Genomic DNA, 26,197 nt, shown 5'->3' with positions numbered 1-26,197 from the left:
TGACAAGGCAAATCATTATTTGCTTTTCTTATCATATCAAATATTTGAAGGAGAGGAAATAAATTTATTTTTACTTTAAATTTATTTTATATACTGTAGCATATATACTATCCTTAAATTATATTTATATTACTTAAGCACAAAATATATTCCATTTAGAGCCATTAAGAAATATATGTGTTTGATATAAAGTGTTACCTACTTTCCCAGAAAAGTAACTTGCCTGAGGTCATCCAGCTATTGAGTAGAAGAACATGAACTGGGAAACACAGCCCTGTCTGGTTCCCGAGCCCATGACTTTGACCAGTGTGCTGTGCTCTTCACATACATACAGATGATCACAGTGCAAAATAGTGAATGCAGTGACAGAAATATGCCCATCGACTCCAAGTTATTTGCCATTCTTAATGTCCTTTCTATGAACTTAAAAGTCTGAGTGTGTGTATAGCACTAATTGTTAGCAGAATCATAGAATATGGAACCAGAAGGGCCTGGAAAACTGTCAAATATTGTTCTAAGTGCTTTACATAAATTGTATCATTTAATCTTCAGAACAATTCTATGAGATCGGTGCTCTTATTATTTACTTCTTCAGCTTAGGAAACTGAGGCTAAATAGAGGTTCAATAACTTATTCCCCAGGGAGCCTACACTAAACCCAGCCCTGTAGTTTTCTTCTAAGCACTATGAATTCTGCTTCCCCGATATGTTCTTCTCCCCAGCATTTAAAAATAAGGGCTTTCTTATTCACCAGTAGTGACTTTTCTATAACAAACAACTTTATACTTGTCACTACAATTCTTAGAGCTTGGCAGTGTTCTGACTTAGGTCTCAGTGTTTAGAGATCAATTCAGGGTCATCAAAAGGATTCTGTATTATCTTTTGTTATTGTAAAACCTATGTAAAATGTAATTAATGGGATTGCCATGTCAAAATTTACAGCTCATACAGTTATATATTTCTAGAATTTTATTAGTTTAGATACATACAACTCAGTTCATTTATAGACGTGGAGTTGTAAAGCAATGGGTATGTAATATCTTACCAGGAACTTAGTCTATTTTCCTTTTTTTACCTCAAAATACCATTCATGTGTCTCTCTGACATCTTTATTACTCCTCCCTACAGCTACGTATCATCGTTGTTTGCTAGTCTCGACACCACACTCTGGACTGTTGTGGCAGCCTGTTACCCTCATTATTTAGTATTCTTATGTTTGTGTGTGTACAAAAAAAGAACAACTGCTTTCTGCAGACATTTTGAGTACTCATTTATGTTCCCAGTGGTGACCTCATTTTGAAACACACTGCTACCCTGTGAATAAGCAGAAGAATACACTACCTGGGGGTGTGGATTGATCAGTCTGTTATCGGTGCTTAAAGGTGTCGCAGGAATAATGAAAGAAGATTAAAACTAAATCATTGGGAGTCCTGCACATCTGAGGAAATGTCTAATAGTCAAAGAACTGTTAATGTGTACAATTTAATGTTTAGCAAATTTCACCAGAAGCAAATTTTATTTCCTTTTTTTCTGTTATCATTTAGTTTCTTTGGAGAGCAAAATATCTCATTATATCTCTGAAGAATCTATAATTTAGACTTTATTTTATATTATATTCAGTGTCTAGAAAGATTTTATCAACCACTTTACTTCTTTTTCTGGCCTGTTTAGGAGGGCATTTGAATTTAATCTTCTGGAGTTGAAGGAACCGAATGGCTGCCATCTCCAGAAAAGATATTTTATGTTAAATGTTTGAAATATTTGTTCTTTTCTTTAAATATAGAACATTTCTAAACATTTAAAATTTCTTTTCCTCTGAATATCAAATCAATTAATGATTTCAACCCTTTGACCTCCTAGAAGTCCCAGCTACCATTTTGGTTCCTGCATAGAGCACTCCAGATTCATTGGAGACCTGAATCACTGGTGTGTGACACAGCACATTTGGGAATTGCAAGTGGTTTGGAATGGTGAGAGCATAGGATGCAGATATATGAAAGGTGAAGAAGATGGAGAGGTAGGCAAGGGATAGATTTTGAAGGGCTTGTGTATCGTGCTAAGAAGTTAGGCTTATGGACATCATGGAGCCATTGTAAGATCTTAGTACAGAAATGACGTATCAGATTTGTATCTAGGTTAAGAGCACTTAGCAGAAGTTTAGAGAATGGTCTGGAGAGACCAGAAGTAGGGAGAAGCTGTTGTGATGATGCAAGTGAGAAATGATAAAAGCTTAGACTAAAGAAATGGTGTGGGGAGTAGAGGAGGGAATAAATTGAAGAAATATTTCAGGGATAGAGTTGATAAGTTTAGTGAAAGTGAAAGGAAAGAAGTTGAAATGAATCTGAAGCTTTGCAGTGACTAAATAAATGTGGTACCATTCATTGAGGTAGGGGTTACAGCAGGGGTCCCCAAGCCCCAGGCCACAGACTGGTAACGGTCCACAGTCTGTTAGGAACCAGGCCGCACAGCAGGAGGTGAGTGGCAGGCGAGGGAGCGAAGCTTCATCTTTATTTACAGTCACTCCCCATCGCTCCCATTACCGCCTGGACCATCCCCTACCCCACCCACCGAGTACGCTGAAAAATTGTCTTCCACGAAACCGGTCCCTGGTGCCAAAAAGGTTGGGGACCGCTGGGCTGCAGGAAAGAGAGGAAGTGATTGGAATTAGGTTAGTCATAGTGACCAGAAAGGGGGTAACGTGTTAGTTCAGTTTTGGACGCGTGAAATCTAGAAGGTGAAACATTGTCATCTGAAAATATGGATTTGGAGTTTAGGAGAAAGGTCTTGGCTAGAGTCTTCATCATATAGGGAGCAGTGGAAGTTATATGTGTGGGTGAAATTACACTGGGAGGGTGTGTAGAATTTTGGAAGTGAAAACACTAAAAATGGAATCCTGGGAGGATATTAACATTAAGGACTGTGGTGAGGAGGATAAGGGTCCACAAAAGTAGATTGGAAATGGCCAGTATAAGAGGACCAAGAGAGAATTGTTTGACTTGAAGCCAAGGGAGAAGAGATTTTTAGAGGAGGGATGAGTGGTCAGTAGTATCAGTTGCTTCAGAAAGACCAAGAAAGATAAAGGCCAAAAATTGCCTCTTGAATAGAAATTAGGAGGTTGTGGTGATTTTATGAGATAGCTATGGAGCAATATGGGCAGAAGTCAAATTGTAGTGGATTGAGGAATGAGAAGTGAGAATTAGAGAAGCAAACTGCTTTTTAAAAAAGCTAGGTAGTGACAAACTGTGGTACACACATACCTTGGAATAGGACTCAGCAATACAAAGGAATGAACTGTTGATACACATGGCAACTTAGATGAATCTCCAGGCAATTCCACTGAGTGAAAACAGCCAACCCCTAAAGGTTACATACTGTTTGATTCCATTTATATAACAGTTTTGAAATGACAGAGTTATAGAAATGGTGGGCAGAGTAGTGGCTACCAGAATTTAGGGAAGGGGGAGGCTGTAGTTATGAAAGGATGACATGAGGGACCCTTGTGGTATTGGACCTGTTCAGTGTCTTAACTGTAGTATGTATATTAACCTACACAGGTGATAAAATAGTATAAAACTAAATACACACACACTCAAATGAACACAAGTAAAACTAGGAATATCTGAACAAGATTGGTGAGTTGTATCAATGTCAATAAGGTTGTGATATTATACTAGTTTTGTGAAATGTTACCATTGGGGGAAACTGGGCAAAGTGTACAAGGGACTCTGTATTATTTCTTACAACTGCATGTGAATCTATATTTATCTCAACAAAAAATTTTAAAATGTTCAAGTAGTGAAGGGGAGGAAAGGGCACAATAGCCAGAGAGAGATGCAAAGTAAATTTGGGGACTTGATCATGTTTATATGTAGCAGAGGAGGCAGCAGTGGAGAGGGATAGATTCAAGATTCAAGGGAGAGAGAACTTTCTGTGAATCAGGAGGGAAGGTATAAGGACGGGTGTGAATATAAATGTGTGTGTATGTGGAAATCTGAGAGAGTTCCCTCTCAATACTGTCTGTCTGTCTCTCTCTTTCTTCCCCTCTCTCTATGTAATTTATAAAAAAAGACTCTAATCATTGCAAATTAATTTTTTGCTCAATGACTGTGAGAGACTCGGGCACCCTAACTTTCAAAAGGTCCCTTTAGAGTAATATTTAGTAACTCCTTATTCCAAATCAACATGTGTGCTGTGATGCCATTTATCCATTAGAGGCAATAACAAATAAGGTGTTTGTTAGCTTATGTTAGTAATACCCTGCTCTTTTTTTCTTTTTTTCTATTGCAGCTGCAGTCTAATCTAACCCAAAATATTTTCAACAGTGTTAAAAATTCTATACAGATTCTTGGTGCTATCCATATTCTTTTTGAGCTGTGATTTGAATCGGTGCCACAGTATGTTTTACTATTTATAGCATATCTTGAAATCCCAAGTTTCAGAATGGTATTGCTTGCTTACTAGGCTTTGGCAAAAGAAGCAGCGGCATAATGCACATTCATTCGGAGAAAGAGTGAATTAGTTTGGTCACCCTGAACTAAGGGGGCTTTGAGAAGTTAAGGGAGTGGTTGGCTGCTCACTGGGAGAGAGCATCCTGATGGGTAGCATACATAGGCATCTATATACACACCTACAACTCGATCTTGTCCTTTTCTCCACCAAAATGCACTTCAGCGAGACAAAGAAGCTGCAGTTATTTCTCCCCTCCTTTCTGCCTTTCAAGATGCGTATTGCTCTTTTTGAAGACTTTCTCTCTTCAGAGTTGGTCCTGATGGGCTTTTAAAATTTCTTACCTATAAAAAAGATTGGGATGTGAGGAGAAAGAGGAGAAGTGTACCAGTGATAATTCTCCAACTCTGCCTTTTTCAGTGGCACTGGGTTTCACACGTCATACCTTACAGTAGCCTTACTCCAAGAACTACTGTTTCAGTTGCATTTTATTTGGTTTATGTATTAAGCTTATACAATAACTTATTGTTTCATCACACGTTGTTGTTTTTCAGGTGCAAGATATGAGCCCTTTAAAAGCAGAACCTGTGTTGTCTTTATATCTCCCCAGGTTATAGTATGGTTCTTGACATATGCCAGATTTATAATAAATGTTTACTGTTCACTGAATAATGACTGTCATGCACTATCAATATGGAATATAGACTATGTGAAAAATATTTTATTTTGAAATAAATTTCATAATTGAAGTTATGAGGTTTAGAGGGAGAAGGAAAGGGAGAAATTGTTGGGAGGCGCCAGCACTTTATCCTGGTGTCCAATTGCAGAATCACTGTCTTAAACTGATGTTTGTTTATGCTCCTTTGGAAATGTATTAGCTTGAAGAGGCAGAGTAAATGGAACAGAGACGAGCCGGTAGCGTGCCAAGAAACACCTAAGGAGAATGCTAACTTAATACAAATTATCTTGCCTGCATCCTCAGGAGTTCAATAAATCTCAGTTCATATAATCTGAAGTAGAAAAAAAAGGAGGGTTTTTGCTTTTATATCCTCAGTGGGAGACAGGAAGAGAGAAATGTAAAATGGTACCTCATTCCATTTTGCTGGTGCCCTGGGCCAATCTGTAAGGAACAGCCATATTAGGGGGCAGGAGGTGATGTTTGTGGCTGCTAGTTTTTGTGGACCTACATGATTACATACTTGAATTAGCTCCTTTGTTTTGGGGCGTTTAAAATGAGTCTGATTTTCAAATCACACCAAGTGTATTTCTGGAGAATATCATTCTTATCCAACAGGGGTGTTTTTGATAGGGGACAGACAGTCACCAAGACCATCAGTGGATTTACATCAAAAACTACATCCAGGCTGGGTCCAACAGGCTAAGCATTATCATTGTACCCAGCATTAGCATAAGGAAGTGAAGTTTCCTATTAGTGTTAAAAGTTTATTAATCAGCTATTCTAGATTCTATGCATAACTGAATGAACATGTAGTGTAACTATAAAGTGACATTTTATATCTGCCACCAATTAAAGTTACATGCCGTGAAAATAATCGGTTCCCACAAAACAAACACACACATGGATTTAGTTTCACTTGGAATTTCCTCTGGCTGGCTGAATGTTTGCCAACTTCTTTATAAAGTACTGCATACAAAAAATTCAGTAGGCCTTGGTTTTTCTGATATTTATGTAGTGCTTACTGACTTAAATTAGAGTTTTATTTCTTTTGGAGGGCATAATTTGGCTTTATGGCCCACCATGGTTACTAAATTTCAACACAAAATGTAAAAGTTAATCTTTGGATATAAAGGATGATCCCATACTGTATATCTTCACTTAATAACTTTATTTATTCAACCTGAATTTATTAAATGATTATGTTTCAAGTACTGTGCAGTGGGAAAAAGAAGATGAATAAAACTTCTGTGGTCTAGCCCTCAAGTAGCTTATGCCCAAACCTGCATCTTCCCAAACCTTTTTGTTTTCAAATATAACTTTCTCTTTGCTGGTTTTCTGTGTCATCTTTTAGCCACATATTGAAAAAATGACCTGCATAAAAGTGAGTCAGCTTTTACTATGATCATTTAAATTATTTTAATAAAAATATTGACTTTTGCTTTACGCACAGTACTTATGCATTGTTTTCAGAATTTACTAAATCTATGGTAGTTTTGTCAGATTTGTACATTTACTGATAACCAGCCTGTTAATTCCCATTTTATAGCTGTATAAAGTAATTTTTTTTTTTTTTTTTTTGCGGTACGCGGGCCTCTCACTGCTGTGGCCTCTCCAGTTGTGGAGCACAGGCTCTGGACGCGCAGGCTCAGCGACCATGGCTCACGGGCCCAGCTGCTCCGCGGCATGTGGGATCTTCCTGGACCGGGACACGAACCCGTGTCCCTTGCATCGGCAGGCGGACTCTCAACCACTGCACCACCAGGGAAGCCCCTATTTATTTATTTTTGATTGGGTGTACAAGGTGTGTGGTAAAGATTTTAAAAAATACCTTTGCATAAATCAATATATCTGAGTATTATTAGAATGCAGAATACTAGAGTTGAAAGGAGGCTTACAAATGATCTCGTCTATGTTTCTCATTCCACAAGTGAGGTCTAGAAAGATTGAATCTTCTAGGTACCCACTGCGAAGTTTAAGGGCTGACAGGAGTAGTCTTCTGACTCCTAATTTATTTTTTTCTTCTTCTTCTACTAAGGATGACTATGCTATTGCTATTTTTTTTATTGCACAGTTTATGTGCATTACGAGGTACTATACCTGGTTGCTGTACAGTTACAAAAATGTTACACACACACACACACGTCATGTTTGCAGAGTCTAGCAGGCAAGAATCAGCTATTTCACTTTACTAAGTATTCAATCCCCAAATTGTATTCTTTTGTCTAGCTTTCAGCTTTCTCATATAAAGAGTATTCAACATTTTCTTTTCTTTTTTCTTTTAACATCTTTATTGGAGTATAATTGCTTTACAGTGTTGTGTTAGTTTCTGCTTTATAACAAAGTGAATCAGCTGTACGTATACATATATCCCCATATCCCCTCCCTCTTTCATCTCCCTTCCACCCTCCCTATCCCACCAACATTTTCATTTATTAAAAAGAAAGTTGAAAAAAAAATTAGAAACATCACCATTTGCAGTCATGATAGAAATAATTAATTCAGGCAAGAATCATAAATGAATGTTAAAACTCATGGGTGGAAAGTTTGAGGAAGAATAGGACATTTCCATCATCACAAAGAATCTCCCCATAAGATACTTATTAACTGTAAAGTGAAAAATAGTAATGTGGCAGTGGAAAAATGTAGCAGATACCACCTTACATAGGCAATGAAAAGTTACATCGTCTATAATGGGACAAATCGACATCATGCACCTCTTGATATGGTGTGCTGAGCCAGAATAATGGGATGAGTTTTGAAAAAAATCATCTTTTTTGCCTTTGTATTTTTTGAATTCCTTAGAATAAAAAAATGTAGACTTTATATCTTTTATGTCTGAATCTACAAAGAAATGTATGGTATTACTAGATCACTTTCAGTGTGACCACTAATTTTCTTTTTTTTGAGATTTTCTTATATGGTTTTATTAATGTGACTAAAAAAATACAAGATAAATGGCTTTATTGACACTCCAGAAAGTAAATACTTCCTATTATTAAAATATAAATGAAAATATTTAAAGAAATCTAAAGTCTCAGACTTAAAGATAGATAACACTTTCTTCAGAACATGTGACTTCAATTGGTCAATGACACACACTGCTGCCTCCTCATTATGTCCTAAAGAAGCAGCTAATGCTGGACTAGCAAGTTAGTTCAGTTAAAATTCATTGTTAAGAGGCCAGTGTTACAGGTTTGATCTTATGTGGGTGTTATTTTGTTCTCTGGCTATGCATGTAACGTTGGCAAATTGGCTTGCAAGTTTATGATTTTAGTTACTTGGATGTTTTAAGTGAGAGTGTGAAAGGTTTTTGAGAGAAGTTATAAATTGCCTTCCTTTGAAACATTCAGTTACCTTCACCTTAAAAACTACTGTTTCTTAGAGGATGATTTCAGTTGTATTTAAAAATATAAGCTGTTTATGAACATTACTGTGATTTGAAAAGTAAGTCAAATATTAGCTTCTCTGGGATATATTGGGCAGCGTTGTGTGTGTATCTTCATACATGCATACATATACGCACATTTTACATGCGTGTGTGTGTTTGTATGAGAGAGAACATTAAAATAATGACATGTGCAGAGTCCTAAAGAATTTCATTAGGATGTTTAAAGACAACTAACAGTAGACCTAAAAGATTTCAACGTGAGTAAATGTATAGTTTGCACAGTAGATGCTTTTTTTTTAAAGTTATGTATAAACTGAGCTTTGCAATATCATAATTTAAATGTACTAGAGAAATACCACTATTTCAAGATGGTATGAAATGGCATTGGTGACTCTGGACTATAAGTAATTTTTATGGTTCGAAAGAGTTTTGAAATTTATTTTTCTTGGCTGTTGGCAAACTTCTCTAGTTATCTAATGTGCTATATTCTTGACATGGACAGATCACCTATAATATTGAACTAGTATTGCTTTCTTTTTATTCACTCTGTGCGTTAGCTTCTTTCAGTAAGGCTAATTAGAACCAGTTATCTTGTAAGATTTGATGATGTGTGTAATTCTTTTTATAGCGAATGCAACTAACTAGCAAATTATTTTGCTTACTATATGAAAAGTTGTTAGATTTTAAGATTGCATTCTTAAAATATGCAACATACCATATGAAACATTTTAGCTCTGCATTACAGATGTCACCCTAAATTTTCAAATGCTAGTTATCATTTTTTAACCTATTATCATTCATTTTTAAATATTACATATGAATGTATTTACTAAATAAGGTTAAAATGATCAGACTTTTAAAACTGCAGTGTTGGCTTTTAGTTATTTTGAAGACTAGATGTTACATTATAGTGGAATTTGATATTGAAAAGGGAATATTTCTACAAATATTGAATTAGAAAGTAAACCAGAAATCCGTTTCTTCCTGGCTGTTGTTCCCTCTCGTCTCCCGCTTCACCACTGAGGTTTTTAAAAGGCCAATTCTCTTTTCCTTGTTCCCCTTTCTCCCATTTTATTTCTTAATTACTACTGGTTCTGCCCACAATACCTCCTCCCTGACAGCAAGGCCATTGCAGCCTCCTGATTTCCATATTCAGTGAACAAGTTTTAGCATTTCTCCTTCTCGGCTTTTCTCAAACAGTTGATACTGCTGATCGTTCATTCATTCCTCTCTTAAAATTCTGTTCTCTTTTGGCTTCTGGTCAGACCATTCTTTCCTGGTCTTCTCGTATTGTTTCTTCTCAGCATTTCTGTGGCCTCCTCTTCCTCTCAGGAGGAATGAAAAGTGTAAGGTTTAATAGTTTGGGACTTCCCTGGTGGCGCAGTGGTTAAGAATCTGCCTGCCAAGGCAGGGGACACAGGTTCGAGCCCTGGTCCGGGAAGATCCCACATGCGGCGAGCAACGAAGCCCGTGCGCCACAACTATGGAGCCTGCACTCTACAGCCCGTGAGCCACAACTACTGAGCCCATGTGCCACAACTACTAAAGCCTGCATGCCTAGATCCTGTGCTCCACAACAAGAAAAGACACCACAATGAGAAGCCCGTGCACCGCAAGGATGAGTAGCGCCCGCTGGCCACAACTAGAGAAAGCCTGCGGGCAGCAACAAAGACCCAACACAGCCAAAAAAAAAGATTTAATAGTTTGGTTGATATTCCTTTTTAGATACAGCTAACCAGAAGTTGTACATGTACAGGAGTTCATGTTGTCTTTTAAAAAATTAATTTCATTCAATATATTGGATTAGGAAAGAAATTTTTTTCTATGCCTATTCTTTACTCTTAATTTGACATGAAAATTTGCATTTGCTTTTTCTTCAAGTAGTCTCATTAAGGATGCATAGACTATCTGAATTGCAATAACTTTGTTAAGGAAATTTATATTAGGTCTTTAAATAAAATTTAACATATTCCTAAAGAGGAATCTGTCATATCATCTAATTGTTAAGGATGATTAAACTATTTTTTATTTTATAACTGTCCAGTATCTGTTTCTGTTAGCACAGAGCACTTATAATATTGTCAATCACTTTTCAGTGTGAAAATGAATCTTTTTTTTTTCCCATTCAAAGCCTTAAGTATTAAAATGCTTTTCTGAGGTTTTTCTTCAGATGTAGAACTTTAAAGTACCATTAGCCAAGAACAGGGACTTCTACTTCATATATAAGAATTCTCGAAATGGTTTTGTACATATGAGCCTCTTCTCTTGGCCACAAAATTTCTATTTACCTTGACTTAAATTAATAACAAGACATACTTTATGAACAGGCATTCTAGAATCTGCCAGAAGACTTTTCAAACCAAAAATAAGGACATATTTCCTAAGGAGTGTGAGCTCAATAAACCAGGTGACTGGAATTGGGAAGGGATAGTGCTGAACCTATTTGTAAACTCTGGGTTTCTGAATGTTAATTTTAAGCTTCCTTTTTAAAAGGCCAGTGTTTGTAGAGCTTATCCTGTCAGCAATATCCTGTGTCAATTGTCAGGTCGTGTTTAACGTGTGGAGATATATTAATCGGCCATAGCTAGCACTGTAAGAGGCCGGGATAAATAGAGGGCTCAAGCAGATGAAGAGGGATTAACTGTGTGGATTGAGCAAACTCTTCAATCACTGAACCAGTGATTTTACAAAGGATTAGCTGCTGCTTTTACAAATATTGATTACTGATTTGCTACTCAGAATGGAGATGATGTACTTGTGCAGTTGCTGTGTGGTGTGCTATGTGAAGTGAACATCATTCATATTAATGGATTTGTCATAGGCATTATAGAAACTGACAGATTTATTATAGCAGTTGCTAGAACTGTTATGGTTAAGGTTGTGTCAGCATATCTATTAAAACTTCAGGATTTTGGAAGTTTATAGCATAGCCATAAAATTTATTTCCCAGGTGGAAGTTGGAATACCAGTGATAGCCTGGCACAATTATTTTTGCGCATATTTTTACATGAATCTGTTTGAAAGCATTTAAATTGACATAGAACAAAAAATGCATTGTTAGTTTTGTAATGTCAAAAACTTTAGATTTATTTCATTTTGAAAAAATTTATCATAAATGCTTGTTTTCCAACCAAGAACATGTCTAATCTGTGTGGACTTCTAAAAATTCATCAGTATTTTTCCCAGAATATGGTTTATCTTGAAGCCTTTCGTTGTTTCTATAATCAGGTGGAGAATTTTAGAAACTATAGAAATATCTGGATAATTAAAAATCAATGACTATTTTGTTTCCCTTAAGTGGCTTTTTAGAACACTAAAAAATCAGTAGTAAAAAATTAGAATTATCTATAGCAGAGAAAATAGCTTCCTTTAATCTTTTTTAAGAAATTGGTTTTCTTTCTTACAAATGTTTTTATTATGTCACAGTAGGAAGGCATTTCAAAGAGCTGAATTGTATCCTGAAGGATAAGCTGGATGCTTTCTAGGCAGTGAGGGTGGAGAGTGGTGGTAAAGTGAGAAAAGGTGAGGAGAAACACGTTCCAGACAGAGTGAACACTTGTGTGGATACATGAGACTTGGCCTATTTGAAAATAGCCAGTTATGTGAACATTCTTAAGGTTATATCTTCATATTAGTTGAGGGGATTGTTTTCAAGTTGTACACTTGTATTGATTAAACTAAATCTTCTAGATCAGTGGTTGAAGTTTTTCTGGCTATGATTTAAATAATATAAATTGACTTAATTTAAATTACTTAAAAACCTGTAGACTGTCTTTTTTGTTTTTCATTTAAAAATTCTATTATGTAAAATTGGAAACATAATACATGCTTATAACAAAGAAAAAATTGTTTTTCCCACCTAAAAAAACTCCCTAGCAGTAAGAATGGTTGACAGTACTGAATGTGTCCTTACGGACTTTTCCCCCCTCAATTGTACAAATGTATCTGTGCTAGAATAAATATGGAATCAGACTTTTTAAATTAAAAAATGGGATATCACTATACATATTATTTTACAACTTATGTTTTTCACCTGAGTATGATGAACATCATTAGTACTACATTAGTACATATCTTTCCACATTACTACACATAGATCTACATATGCATATTTAAATAATATACATTATTTAAAATGGTTTTATAATATCCCCATTGCTGGACATTTTCCGTTTTTCTGCTGTCGCACGCAAGTAGTGTTTCAGTGACTGTTGTGGCACACACCATTGTGAACCTGTGCTTTATTTTTTGTAGGATGGGTTCTTAAGAGCTGAATTCTTAGAGTATTGTCAGATTCTACCATAGAGCCGTAGGAAGTTACATACCCCAAAGCAGTTTATGAGAGAACCATCTCTTCCCACCTTCCCTGCTATTTGATGTCATTAATCTTTTTAGTTGTTGCCAGTCTTATAAGTTAAAAAGTAGTATCCTGTTTTAGTTTGTTATTTTTTGTTTTTAGTGAGGTTTGTTTATTTATTCAGCAAAATTTAATGAGTACTTACTGTGTCCCAGGCACTAATATAGGCACTGGAGATACACAATGGATAAGACAATGTAAGTCTCTGAGCTCATGGAACTTACATTCTAGTGAAGGTAAGGACAGCTGGGGAAAGACAATAAATCAGTAAACATTCATCTTTTCTTATGTTTATTGGCCTTTGTATTTATTTTGTGAATTGCCTGGTTCATATTTTTGACCTGTTTTTCTATTAAACTGTTATCTTTTTCTTACTGATTTGCAGGACTTCATTGTCTGTTGTGACATCCATGCAAATATTTTTCCCATTCACCCCTTGAAAAAGTCATCCTTTGATAAATTAATGATTGTACTTATTCTTATCCATGTATAGATTTCAGGTCAGGTAATATCATACCTGACTTCTTTGGCTGATAAGAGATCATTGGACCGAGTGTCAAATTTCCATAATTTTCCATCCTCTGAGTGACTTTTAAGAGTTATTTCTTTTCTCTAATTTAATGTATTTTGATAATTTTTAAGAGTAAATTAGAACTCTGAGTCTTGCATGAGACTTGAGGCTATCCAGATGAAGGGAACTTAATCGAATTAATCTAGTTACTAACTATAATTTTATTCTTAGGGAGATAGATATTACATATATAAATTTTTTTCAGTGAGAATATACATCATGATCTATTCAGATATGATTTAATTACAGACTGAATTTGTAGAAAAACATGTAATGGAATATCTTATCATAAGAGCTTACCATATCTGGATTTATTTTGAATAAGTTGTTTGATCATTTATTCATATGGAGTTTGAGTAGGATGTATATCCTTTAGATTTTAAGTCTTTACCACGTTTTTAAGAGGTCGCTGTGTATTTCAGACATTCATGAGCCAACTACAGATTCAGAGTTCAGACTGTTTTACGGCCTTAAACTCCCCTGAAGTAACTGCCAGCCCCTTACATGTCAATGAGCGATCACAGCCGAACTTACCTTGGTGGGATGCTCATGTGTGGCTAAAAAGCACTGTTTGTCACATAAAGTTGCATCCGTTGTTGCATGTTGCTGACAAACATTTTATTCCATTAAATATTCGATGGGCTTGTTTTTTGAAGTTTTAATTTTGAGTTTTAATCTGAATCAAAAACTTTAGTAGTGAAATTGTTCTGGTAGTGACAACTCTTAATAGGGAGAAAAGGAAGCCATGGACAATTGGGCTGTGTCAGGTCTGTGAACCCAGGGCTGAGACAGTCCGCACAGTGAACAGATTCCTGGATTGCCTTATGATGTGTAACTCATAGTAAATATCAGTTTTAATATTTGGCAGTTGAGTTTTTAATATCATGGATACTAATTTTTGAACAACATGCTAGAATCACATGGTTAAAAATGGGCACTTTTAATACTGTATGTTCAGTCCCAATTTACTTTTTTTCCTTTGCACTGTAATTCTTACTTTATGTTGGTTGTTATAAAGTTTGGAACTGAATTAGAGTGTTATTAACTGTGAAAGTGGGTATTAAGATGGAAAGAAATACCAGAAGGATGTTCTCTTTGCTCTTCAGTTGTGATAGCCCTTTCCTGCTACCTTGCTGTTTAAACACTCCTGTGTTTCCTGTCACTTTCCTCTTCCCATGGTCTTCATCAGTGGGTGACTGCACGGGCAGTGGTTAACATATATTAAATTTTTTTGGTTTTGTTTTATTTTTTGGTGGTACGCGGGCCTCTCACTGTTGTGGCCTCTCCCGTTGCGGAGCACAGGCTCCGGACGCGCAGGCTCAGCGGCCATGGCTCAGGGGCCCAGCCGCTCCGCTGCATGTGGGATCTTCCCGGACCAGGGCACGAACCCGTGTTCCCTGCATCGACAGGCGGACTCTCAACCACTGCACCACCAGGGAAGCCCTATATATTAAATTTTTATAAAATTATTTTAATGACTCAAAAGTTAGGTACTCTATAAATAAAAATCATCATCCTCATGATCATTTATATGTCTGGCATTTTCCTTCTGTTTTCAGTTGTGACTGCAGAAGTGCATTTTATCTACTTATTGATGTTCTTTTGATTTTCTATTAAATATTATCTTTAGAGCATATTTTACAAATCCTATAAACAAGTGTTAAATGAGGTTTTAAAATATACCACCAAGAACAATATTGTGTACTTCAATATTGTACTTCGACATTTAAAATAAGTATCCTTAGTTATTTTGATGCACACTCAAGTTTGAGAATCACTGTCATGATTCCTTATTCAAAGTCTAGTAGAAAAGACAAACTTGTGAACACATTATTTTAGCCTAATACTGTAGGTACCAGGTGAATGTCTCTCTCCTGAGCCAGTCCCACATATGGCTGTTAATAGTACTCTGAAGCTGAGGACCAGAAAAAGAATTATGCACGTGGTATGCTTTTATTTTCAGGTACTAGAGAAAAAACTGCTACACATTAACTGTTCTAATATTGAAGTTTTAATTTGTAGTAATTTACTCATTTACATAAATAACAATGCTGTCTAATGCTTTTAGTCACCTAGGTGTATATAAAATTACCAGTTCATACTGAAGAGTAGACTCAGGGCTTTTATTATTATTCTCAGTAACATGTTCTGTGGATGTTTTATTTATGTGTAGTAGGCATGTGCTTAAACTTTTTGCAAGCTAGAATTATTCTGGCACTGAGTTAGAACTTTAAGGGCAACTGATGATTTGTTTTTGTGTTAAGATGATCTTCGTCTAGGCCCTGCAAAGCTATTAAACTTCGTAAATTTATAAATAAGAGTATGTATCAACATTACCCCCAGCTTGGCTGCTTGTTAAGGGATATGGCTCTTAAGCAATAACAAAAAAGAGCTGTGTTAGTTTCTTGCAGGGATCATATCTTCTGCCTGGGATTCAATGTTTACCAAAAGTTTGATCAAAACAAATAGTATTTTGAAAGGATTGTCTGAAAAATGTGCAGGGTGTCTATTCCTATAGGCATGCTATGATTTTATCCTTAAGTTTAACAGAGCTGTTTGGGAGTTGTATACGTGGGCTACCTGGTTTTGTACTCTGTAGAACCGCTTTTACTGAATCTCATTTTGGCATTATGCTGTTGACTCAATCTGAGTGATGGTGTACAAAGCAGCCCTGTGAAACTTTTATTGTACTTACTGTAAAAATGTTATTCAGGATATCGAGAATCCATGGGAGAAATTTCTTTCTCATTTCAGTGCTAGGAACCAAGAATAGTTGCCGTTTGTTCCTCCCTGAGCCATGATCTGTATTTATCTTAATGGGCAGTGAATCACATGATTTATTATTTCTTGCTTCATGTTGGTTGTTATAAAGCTTGTAACTGAATTTTTTGCCCACTTCTGTTAATTGATGGCTTTGTCGTTTCAACTTGTTTTGTGTTCTACACTTACTCCTAGTTTTGTCTTAATTTTTTACTTATGTATATATTTTTTTAATCTGAAATAGTCATTTATAGAAAAGTTGAAAGAAGCGTACAAAGAATTCCCATTATACCCTTTACTCAGATTCCCTTAATATTAACATTTTCCTGTACAGGTATCTGCTTTCTCTCTCTATATATACACACAAATTTCTCCTATTTGCTTTTAATTTCTTTACCAAACGTATCTGTACAAATGCCTGTGAAATGCTTTTTGGGAGGAATAAAGCAGTGTATTACTAAATTAATAATAATAGTAGGTAAGGATGTGTTAATTCTATACCTATGTTGAAAAAAGAGACCTATAGAAAAACCTGTTTCAGATGGAAGGAAGATAAATTGTGTGTGTGTGTCTGTGTCTGTTTGTGTGTCTGAGTGAGAGACACACACACACAGAGGGAGAAAAAGAGAGAAAGGAGAGACAGACAGCACGCCTGCATGTTAAGAGGATCCTTGTAACACTTTGAATGGCAGAAGAGGGGAAATGCCAAAGGCTTTTTGATTTAAATAAAAATTAGGGCATTGTCTTCTTAAATAGAAACAGATAATAAATACTAAAGCATGAAGAACTGTTTGGGAATGTATTTGATTTAGTAATTAAGTAATCAGAGTAGGACTCTAAGCAGAGAGTCTTAATTCAGAAATGTTTATTTTTTTGAAGTTAATCATAAAATAATTTCAGATTTGATAGTTTTCATACTAAATATTTTTCATTCATTTTAACTACCCCTCAATAATAAGATTCTTTTGGGAGATGGGAATAGAGTGACAATTGTTTATGTACCTGTTCTTTCATCAAGGCAAAACCAAAAATATACACTTTATTATATTATACAATATAGAAGACATTCTAACTGTGGATTCCTATTTCAGATACTTAGATATGATCTTATGTTATTAATGGCTCTAAACTTTTTGTACACAGAATAGGAAAAATAATTGAACAAAAATGAACTTAAAGAATATTATAAATTATAAAAATGTTATTTATGTTCTAAAAATAATTGTAAAAATTTATAGCTTAAACCTTAAAACATAAATCAGTTACAAAAATATAAAATAAAAGATTGCTCTCTGGCCTATGTGAAAGTAAAACATAGTTGAATGGAAGGGGAGCTAAAGAATTCAGTCTAAATTGTATTCATTTCTTATTTAATGCAGTTTGCTAGAGGAATCTGCATACAAAAAAAGCCTTCTGAGGGCTTTCCTGGTGGCGCAGTGGTTGAGAGTCCGCCTGCCGATGCAGGGGACACGGGTTCGTGCCCCGGTCCGGGAAGATCCCACATGCTGCGGAGCGGCTGGGCCCGTGAGCCATGACCGCTGAGCCTGCACGTCCGGAGCCTGTGCTCCGCAACGGGAGAGGCCACAACAGTGACAGGCCCGCGTGCCGCAAAAAAAAAAAAAAAAAAAAAAGAAGTCCACATCCTAATCCTTGGAACCTGTGAATATGTTGTTACATGGCACAGGGGAATTAAGCTTACAGGTGGAGTAAGGTTGCTAATCAGCTGACCTTAAAATAAGGAGATTATCTAGGTGGGCCTGATGTAAATACAAGAATCTTTAGATGGGAAGAAGGAGGCAGAATAATCGGAACCAGGGAGAAAGCATTGTGACAAAGACTCAAATGGCCATTCCTGGCTTTGAAGATGGAAGGGTGCCAATAGACAGTGAAATAGGTCAGCCTCTGGAGACTGGAAAGGGAAGGATATAGAGTCTCCCCTACAGGCTCCAGAAGGAACACGGTCCTGCTGACACCTTGTTTTTAGCCCAGTGAGACACTTTCTCAACTTTTGACCTCCAGAACGTAAGATAATAAATTTGTGTTGTTTTAAGCCACTAAAAAAAAGAAAAAAGATCTAGTCAGCTACAAAGTAGCTGAGACGTAACTCTATATCGGAGATGAAAATTGATTTAAATTCTTTCTGTGAAATCTAATGATAAATTATTAAAAAGTAGCTTTTACCAAAATATAAAAGTGTAAAGATGCCCTATATTATAAATATATGAAATAGAAGTCTTGTTTGTAGAGTGAAACTACTCATATTAAACCTTATTTTAAAATGACTGATTCAGTATATTGATATGTTTTCATCCCTGTAAATAATTGAAGGAGTCTTACAGGGGTTTCCACAAATTGGTATATCTGGAATTTTTAGATAAGAGCATTTTTTAAATTCTATAAGGAATAATTTTAGGGTATTAAAAAAGTGATACCTCGTGGTCTATCACTGGACCAAAATCAGAAATCTGAAAGGAATTATTTTTTACATCTAATTTGTGAGCTAAGGACAGTGGTCCTTTATCTAAAAAAACAATCTTCAGATATGTCATTAGATAGTTCAAATCCTGGTCATACACTTAAGAGTACTCTCAAGTAAAAGAAGCAGTTTTAAGTGAATGAGGATAATATAACTTTATGGATAACATAATCCACACATACTTTCAGTCTATGGCTTTTTGACCATTATTTTAGTGGATATTGGTAAACCCACGTGATTTTAGATTTCTCTTAATTCTGATTCTTAATTATTCTATTATTGCCATTTGAATTTTACATATTTTGATAGATTTCCATGAAAATTAGTATCAGCCACAATTACATATGTATTTATTTATTTATTTTATTTTTATTTTTTTTAATTTTTTTTTTGTGGTACGTGGGCCTCTCACTGCTGTGGCCTCTCCCATTGCGGGGCACAGGCTCCGGACGTGCAGGCCCAGCGGCCATGGCTCACGGGCCCAGTCGCTCCACGGCATGTGGGATCCTCCCGGACCGGGGCACGAACCCGTGTCCCCTGCATCAGCAGGCGGACTCTCAACCACTGCGCCACCAGGGAAGCCCTGTATTTATATTTTTGATATAAAATAGCTTTTGATTGGACTCTGAACAGGCACTTGATATATCTTTTGGATCATATTCATGAAGCATTTCCTGCAAGCATATGCTATAATATTAAGAGATATTGTCTTCTGGGCTTCCCTGGTGGCACAGTGGTTGAGAGTCCGCCTGCCGATGTAGGGGACGCGGGTTCGTGCCCCGGTCTGGGAAGATCCCACATGCCGTGGAGCGACTGGGCCCGTGAGCCATGGCCGCTGGGCCTGCGCGTCCGGAGCCTGTGCTCCGCAATGGGAGAGGCCACAGCAGTGAGAGGCTGGCGTACCGCAAAAAAAAAAAAAGAGTTATTGTCTTCTTTGGTTTCAGATAGACCTATTGAAGACTCTCATGAGGCTATTGGAATTTCCATATCAAGAAGCAGAGTTAATAAAGGCAAATGTGAATTACCCTAATAGTTATTCAGTTTTTGCTGGGTAGCTTTCAGAATGACTTGCCACTTTACAGAGTGGGTAGAGAGACTAGAAGGTAGCAAACCTGTGAGTTGCAACCTCTGTTTTTGTCCCTGGTGTCATCACATGGACCTTATCAGTCTTTAAAGCCTGTACCCAAGGCTTAACCACCCCTGGGGATTCTATGGTCCTACTAATTGGAAGTTGTCCATCTTTGTGTCTAAGCATAATATGAGCCTTTTTTTAAAAAAAAGAAAGTATCATGATAGCCTTAGAGATTACCAGTACTAGTATGTTCATTGGTTAATCCTTTCTGAAGAGAGTAATAGTGGTAAGTGAGAAAATAGGCTCTGTAAAAGGACTATGCTAAAGAAACATAAGTAGTAATCTTTTAGTTACTGTAGTTTTTATTTTCTTAAAGGTTATTATTGTTTGATGTGTCCTTTGCATACAAATTTTTTTTTTTGCCACTAAAAAAACTGGTAAAAAGATTTGAGATTCCAAATTTTCCGTGTGTATTGGGAGAGTTAGTAGACTATAAAAAATAATTTATATATATTTCAAAGATATTCCAGGCCAAGATTCTAGCTAGAAATTAAACCTTTGAAATGACATAAAACAATCCTATGCTACATTTAAAGGAAGTTATCCATTGCTCTATGAAAATTATGTTGTGAACAGTTTCCACATTTGATACTTTTAAAAGTTGAATCCATCTTGAACCTTGGCCATTTGTTACTGAAAGTGCAAGAAAAATGTCAGTGTGGATATATCTCATGGAATCTTAGAATGGGGGTGGAGGACTTAGAGATAATCTAATTTCATTTTTCCATATTTTAGGTGTGAAGAAACTGATACACAGAGAGGCTTAGTGACCTGCTGAAGGTCACAAATTTGCAGAACTGGGATTTCATTACAGACCTCTTAACCTATTCCATGTATCTTAAAGTCAGTATTAACGTAAAACTAAGCTTTTAGTTATCTGCTATACCACAAAACCATTTTATTTAATATTTGTATCCAAGTTGAGTTTAGGTTTCTCTCTCTTTTAGGGAATAGTCTTTATGTTTTGTTTTGCAGGTATACTAGTGAATTTTTGCACTCTAAAACCTTTTAGATTAATTTAAAAAACTGTCAGCAACTCTGTGTCTTTGTATCTATTATATATTTTATAGAAATAGGGAACATGTCATCTAAGTTTGTGTGTGCAAATGTGAAGTAAAGTGTAATTAAATTGCACCTGTAGAATAATGAGTTCCGAGTCAGTAATACCTCTGGGAACAAAGCTCGTTTATAGACAGTTTCCTGAAGTTAAATACCCAATGTACTCTTCAGCTGGAAATGTGTGTAAGATACACATCATCTGGAAAGATACAGGAAACATAACAGAAAGCATTTTTCTACCTTTATATAAAACTATAATGCATGAAATATTGACACTTGAAAATATACTTCAATTCTAATGAAGTATAAAATTCTAATGAATTTTTCTTAGGAAAAATGAGTTTGAACTGGAGCAGTTAACCTAGCCAATAAAGTAGGTGTTCTGTAGGAGTTGTTCCACCTGTAGATGTATTTCTGGTGTATCTGTGGGGAGGAAGGTGATCTCCGCGTCTTACTCTTCCGCCATTTCCCCTCGTCCCCCCTAGCCAATAAAGTAACCATTGAGTTGATCAGGGTAGGAGAGAGTATTGCCAGCATGAAATGAGAAACTAAAATGATTACTCTTCTTGGAAAATTGAAGGCTAATATGTGTTTTGAATATAAAGCAATCGTTAAGTGGGTAAATACTGTAAAAAAAAAAAAAGAGTGTATTTATCAAATTCAGGAATGCCAGACAAGGCATTTTAAAACATTGATCACATATAAGTTTAGAAACGATAAAAGAAAGCACTGTCTCCCCACAAGAGTTGGCCAATTTTTGGAACTCAGTATCCCAGCTGTCAGATGAAAACGAAGAATTTAAAAAGATAAACTCATGGATGTTTTATTCATGTGAATTGAGAGGGAGAAAAGATATGGTTGAGGGACTTGTCCTTAACTTTTTGCAGTTCAAGGAAAACAGTCATATCATGTGGTAACAGGCAGAATATTTGACTGACTAGACCAAGATCCTGATTCAGGGTGAAAATTCTTATGAGCAAAAGCAATCTTTTTTATATGTATCTCCTTTCTTTTCCAATATTAGGGAAAAGGAATCATCAGCTGTGTGAAGGTGGAGGGAAACTTATTGCAAATTTAATGTTCATGTTGAAAACTATGCAAATGCCAAGTAATGAAGGAAAAAGCCAGTAAAAGATGAGACTCAGAAACCTAGTAGGATTTTGTACAAATTCTAGATTGAACAACCATAAAACCGTGACCATATTAATATAGTGAAGCTCATAGTATTATAATAATTTTAATGCTAAAATAGTAAAAATGATGCTTTAGATTTCATAGAAATTGAGCATTTAAATTGGTCACCACCAAGTTGCACATCAAAAAATAAGGATAATGAAAAACAGATGTCTATTTTGAAAAGGTCTCTGAATCACTCACTTCCCTTGACACCTGTTGAGAGTCCCACATTAAAAGCCAAGTAGGTAGAAAGGAAACTGAATAAAAAGTTAATTCCAGAACTCAGTAGTTAAAACTTGTACAGATTTTTTAAAAATCTTCACTTTTAAGTTGCACTTTGGAAGTGATGCCTCACTCTAAGTCTTAGAAAAATAAATGTGTTTAAAGAGGTGTCAGACTGGGTGGCATACAGTTAATATGGGTTTGTGTGTGTGGCAGGGGAGGAGTGGATTAGAAGACATGTCAATGTTGGAGAAGGCTCAGGAATATGGCATTGAGACACCCAATGCTGGATAAAATTGTGAATTAAACAAAGTTTATTTCTTTAGATTATTTTAAGAAAAGAGGTACAAAAAAGAAAGGATGATAAGACCTCTTTCTCCCCTCAACTCTAATTCTTTCTTCCCCCAACTCTTAACTCTCTCTCTTCCCTACCCTAACTTCCTCTTTTACTCAAGGGGTTTCCATGCTGTTCTAGGCCTTTTCTTCTAACTAAAGCATACTGTGATCTGGACCTATTTTTCCACCTTTCCCTGTCTTGCATATAGGAATGAAACTGCATACCTTGTTAATGCCAAGATTGGTTTTATACCCAACCGACTTAACATCTGAAATAAGCCTAAGTGATAGATACTTCTTGCCTAAGACAGTTTATATTTTTCTCTGAAGTTGAAATAATTATTTTTCATTTTGAAATAATTATTTTTAATATTTAAAACATTTTTAAAGATAAACTTATTTCTTAAATACGTTGGATATATTTAAACATTCTAGTATTTTTTACCCTAGATTCAAGGGAAAAAGTTAAAACAATAGATTAATAAAATTGCTAAAATTGGGTAATACCTTACTTAGGTTTTAGGTAATTTGTTTTTTATTTTCATACTTCGGAACTCTTCTCCATTTTTCAGATTCTAGACTCCATTCTTTTAGCTTGCTGGTGGACTATGTCCATTATATACACAATTTGATTTTAAGGCAAAAGTTTCCAGACACAGTTTAGAATTCTTGAGTTATCTTTTAAAAACAGTTGTCTTGTGAATAAAATACCTACCTAACTATAAGAAATTTGGACTCCACTACTTCCTTTCTCCTACTGAGTTAATAGGAATATAGTAGGCATGTGACACTTGTTTATTTGAATTTTTTGTGACCTTGTTACCATTTTGTATACTTCAGATTCCCAAATGTCCAATTGGAAGAAGACCCATTCCTTGTCTGCTCTTGTAGGATGTTAGTTTTAATGTCTAATATTGATCTTCTTTAGAAAAGTAGGACTATTATATAAGAAATACATGCTCATTTTATAAAAAGAAGACTAGTCTATTCAGTATGTGTTTATTTCCTCAGGGTAGTGAACATTTGTGGCCACTAAAGGAAGCCATGTATCAGTAACCGTCTGTAGTATAAATAAGCTGTCCTGGATTATAGGTTAATTTTTCTCCTCTGAGTTAGGATATAATTTCTTCATCAACCACTTTCATGTAACCAAAAGGAAATCTTTGAGCTGCTTTTAAAATAACTACAATGCTTAACTCATGCAGTTACCAAATCATACATTTTTCCATTTTTCTGATTAAAATTCCCTAAGCAACATTAGTCTTACATTTACATTGGCATCCATTCATTTGAATTAATATTTAGTTATACTAAATATAATAATATTTAATTATAATTAATAAAAGCCAACATTTACTGAATGCCTACTATGTGCCAGAGGATTAAGGCTCAGTGCTAAACTTATTTTTGGGACAAGGGTGTGAATTTTGATAGTGAAACAGAGCTGATAATATAATTGTGAATTTGTTGGAATGTTGTAAATAGTGAGATAATATAATTGTGTTTGGCAAATGTTCAGCAGCTCTTTGTTGATGCCTTCCAGATAGGTTTATATTAGCCTTACCTTTCTTTTCTTCATGTATTATTATACCTGCATTTGTAGTCTTAATTCTTTGAATCAATGTGAATATTCTTAAATGGTGACATACTATTGATCATTGTAGGCATCATAGAGGTATGAGGTCTAAATGATGTGAGAGTTCATGTTTTTTAAAGATAATTTACTACTTTTTATATCTTGTTACAAATTTTCAATTTCTATCAAGAAGTATTAATTGTTTATATGTTTATGGTATTATACAAGTCAAATGGTTCTTCTAAGAACTTAAAATCTGAAGTATCTAAAGGAATTACTATTAATACACTTTTTAAAAAAAATTCACATGTATATTAAACAAATCCTAGATGTTGGACAAATAGCAAAAGAGGTTTAGAAAAACGAAATTTCAGTCTGAAAATTTGCCTTTTTTCCCTCTAGGAATCAAATAAAAGATTTTATATTAGAAACATGAATTTAGAATTCAGAATAAGTGTTGCTTGTGACATCAGATTTTATTGATTTATCAGGTAGAAATTTAATCAACATTTTTCTTAAAGCAAAAGCTTCAGGTTATGTATATATTCACCTTTGTAAATTCTAATTCCTTTCCTGCTCCTCCTCTTCCACTTCTCCCCCTCCTTTTTTTTTTTCTTTTGACCAGTAACTTTTTAAAGTTGAAAACTATGCTAAAGGTACCCATTTCTCTTCAGAATATAAAGTTTCTTCTTAAGATTTAGAGCATTTATTTTATACGTAAGAACATTCATTATGCATCAATGGATATGAGAGAGTCATGGGACTTCTTCTCAAGGAGCCTTATCTAGTCAAATAGAGGTAATTAATGCCTCCCCATGCCCAATTACATCAGACCTGAAGACTGAAAAGTTGCCTCTTCCTTGTGTAGTTTAATTTCATCCAGAATGGACAGTGCTTAAGAGTTTGTTTCCATCATCTGAAAGATACAAAATTATTTATAGGATGTTTGCAGTGAATCTTCTTATTTTTACCACTGTGGACAAACCACTTGGAAATTTTTTCATGACATACAACAATCATGTTATAGTATTTAATTAATATGTTTGCTTTCTCATTCTGAAATGTCATGCAAATGATGCTTTTCACAAAGAAATTTTGTGTAGTTCACTTATGAACTCTACGTGCCAGTTATATAAAAGACTGAGCACAAGCATACTTCCACAGAAACTAAACTATGGTATTGCTTAGTTGAAGAAGTAAATACTTTGTTTTCAGGAATCTTATTTAGAAAGAAAACTTTCCCCAATGGTTTTATATTAGCTAAAATTTCATATTTCTATGTGATACACTATTTCTATGTTTTTTTTTGTCAGTGTAACCTAGTTTAATTTAAAAAGTGCTGTTAATCATTGTTTTTCTTTTCTTTTAAAAAAAACAAATCAAACTACAGTCACCCTCTTTAATTTAGTGGTTAACTAGGACTTGTTCACATAGATGAGATTTCTTTATGTGATTTTTATTTTATGTACAAAAAATTTATACTATATAACTTCTACCTTCAGTGGATCAAATGGATACATTGATTGAACAACTATTCAAACATTTACACTGGCTTTCCCTAAAATTTTATATGTATTTCAAAATTAGTCCCCATTTTAAATATATTTTAATATTGTTTTGTGTTTACTGAGCAAAATTGATCCACCACGGAACTGAAATTAGTGCTTTAATTTGAAGCTTTATTTCTTAAGGAAAAATAACTATGATTTTATAACTACTGGATATTTTTAAAAAACCCAGTTGGTAATTCTGTGATGAATTTGTATATAATAAACTTCCTATCAAAATACTTTTTATCATAAACTATATGAAAACTATTTCTGTTGGTGTATTCCATAGAAACTTTCATTAGATCGGTTATTTTCACTTGTTGGAGTTCTAGTAAAATGCTGAGGCAACTGTAGTATATTTCTAATGAAGTCTGTAAAAATATTGAACTCTGAAATTATTGAGCAACCTACCATCCATGATCATGAATATATGATTTCTAATTGACTTAGCTTTCGGCTTAATCTATAAA

The 26,197-nt window shown here is 35.1% G+C and overlaps 1 protein-coding gene across 2 annotated transcripts in view; it reads left to right on the top strand.

Moving 5' to 3' along the window:
* SKAP2 (src kinase associated phosphoprotein 2) overlaps positions 1-26,197 on the top strand; it is a 155,820-nt gene that overhangs the window by 57,013 nt on the left and 72,610 nt on the right. Inside the window, exon 1 of one of the 2 annotated variants that reach the window (XM_079931761.1) lies at positions 6,892-6,925. The exons of the other annotated variant lie outside the window; for it this stretch is intronic. The gene's annotated coding sequence lies outside the window, so the exon portion shown is untranslated. Of the gene's footprint in view, positions 1-6,891; positions 6,926-26,197 lie in introns of those variants that run through there. 2 annotated transcript variants of the gene reach the window in all.

The sequence above is a fragment of the Stenella coeruleoalba genome, assembly GCF_951394435.1.
Source record: "Stenella coeruleoalba genome assembly, chromosome: 9".
Classification (NCBI taxonomy): domain Eukaryota; kingdom Metazoa; phylum Chordata; class Mammalia; order Artiodactyla; family Delphinidae; genus Stenella; species Stenella coeruleoalba.
The sequence above is the reverse complement of the archived record's forward strand: the minus strand, read 5'-3'. Positions and strand labels throughout refer to the sequence as shown.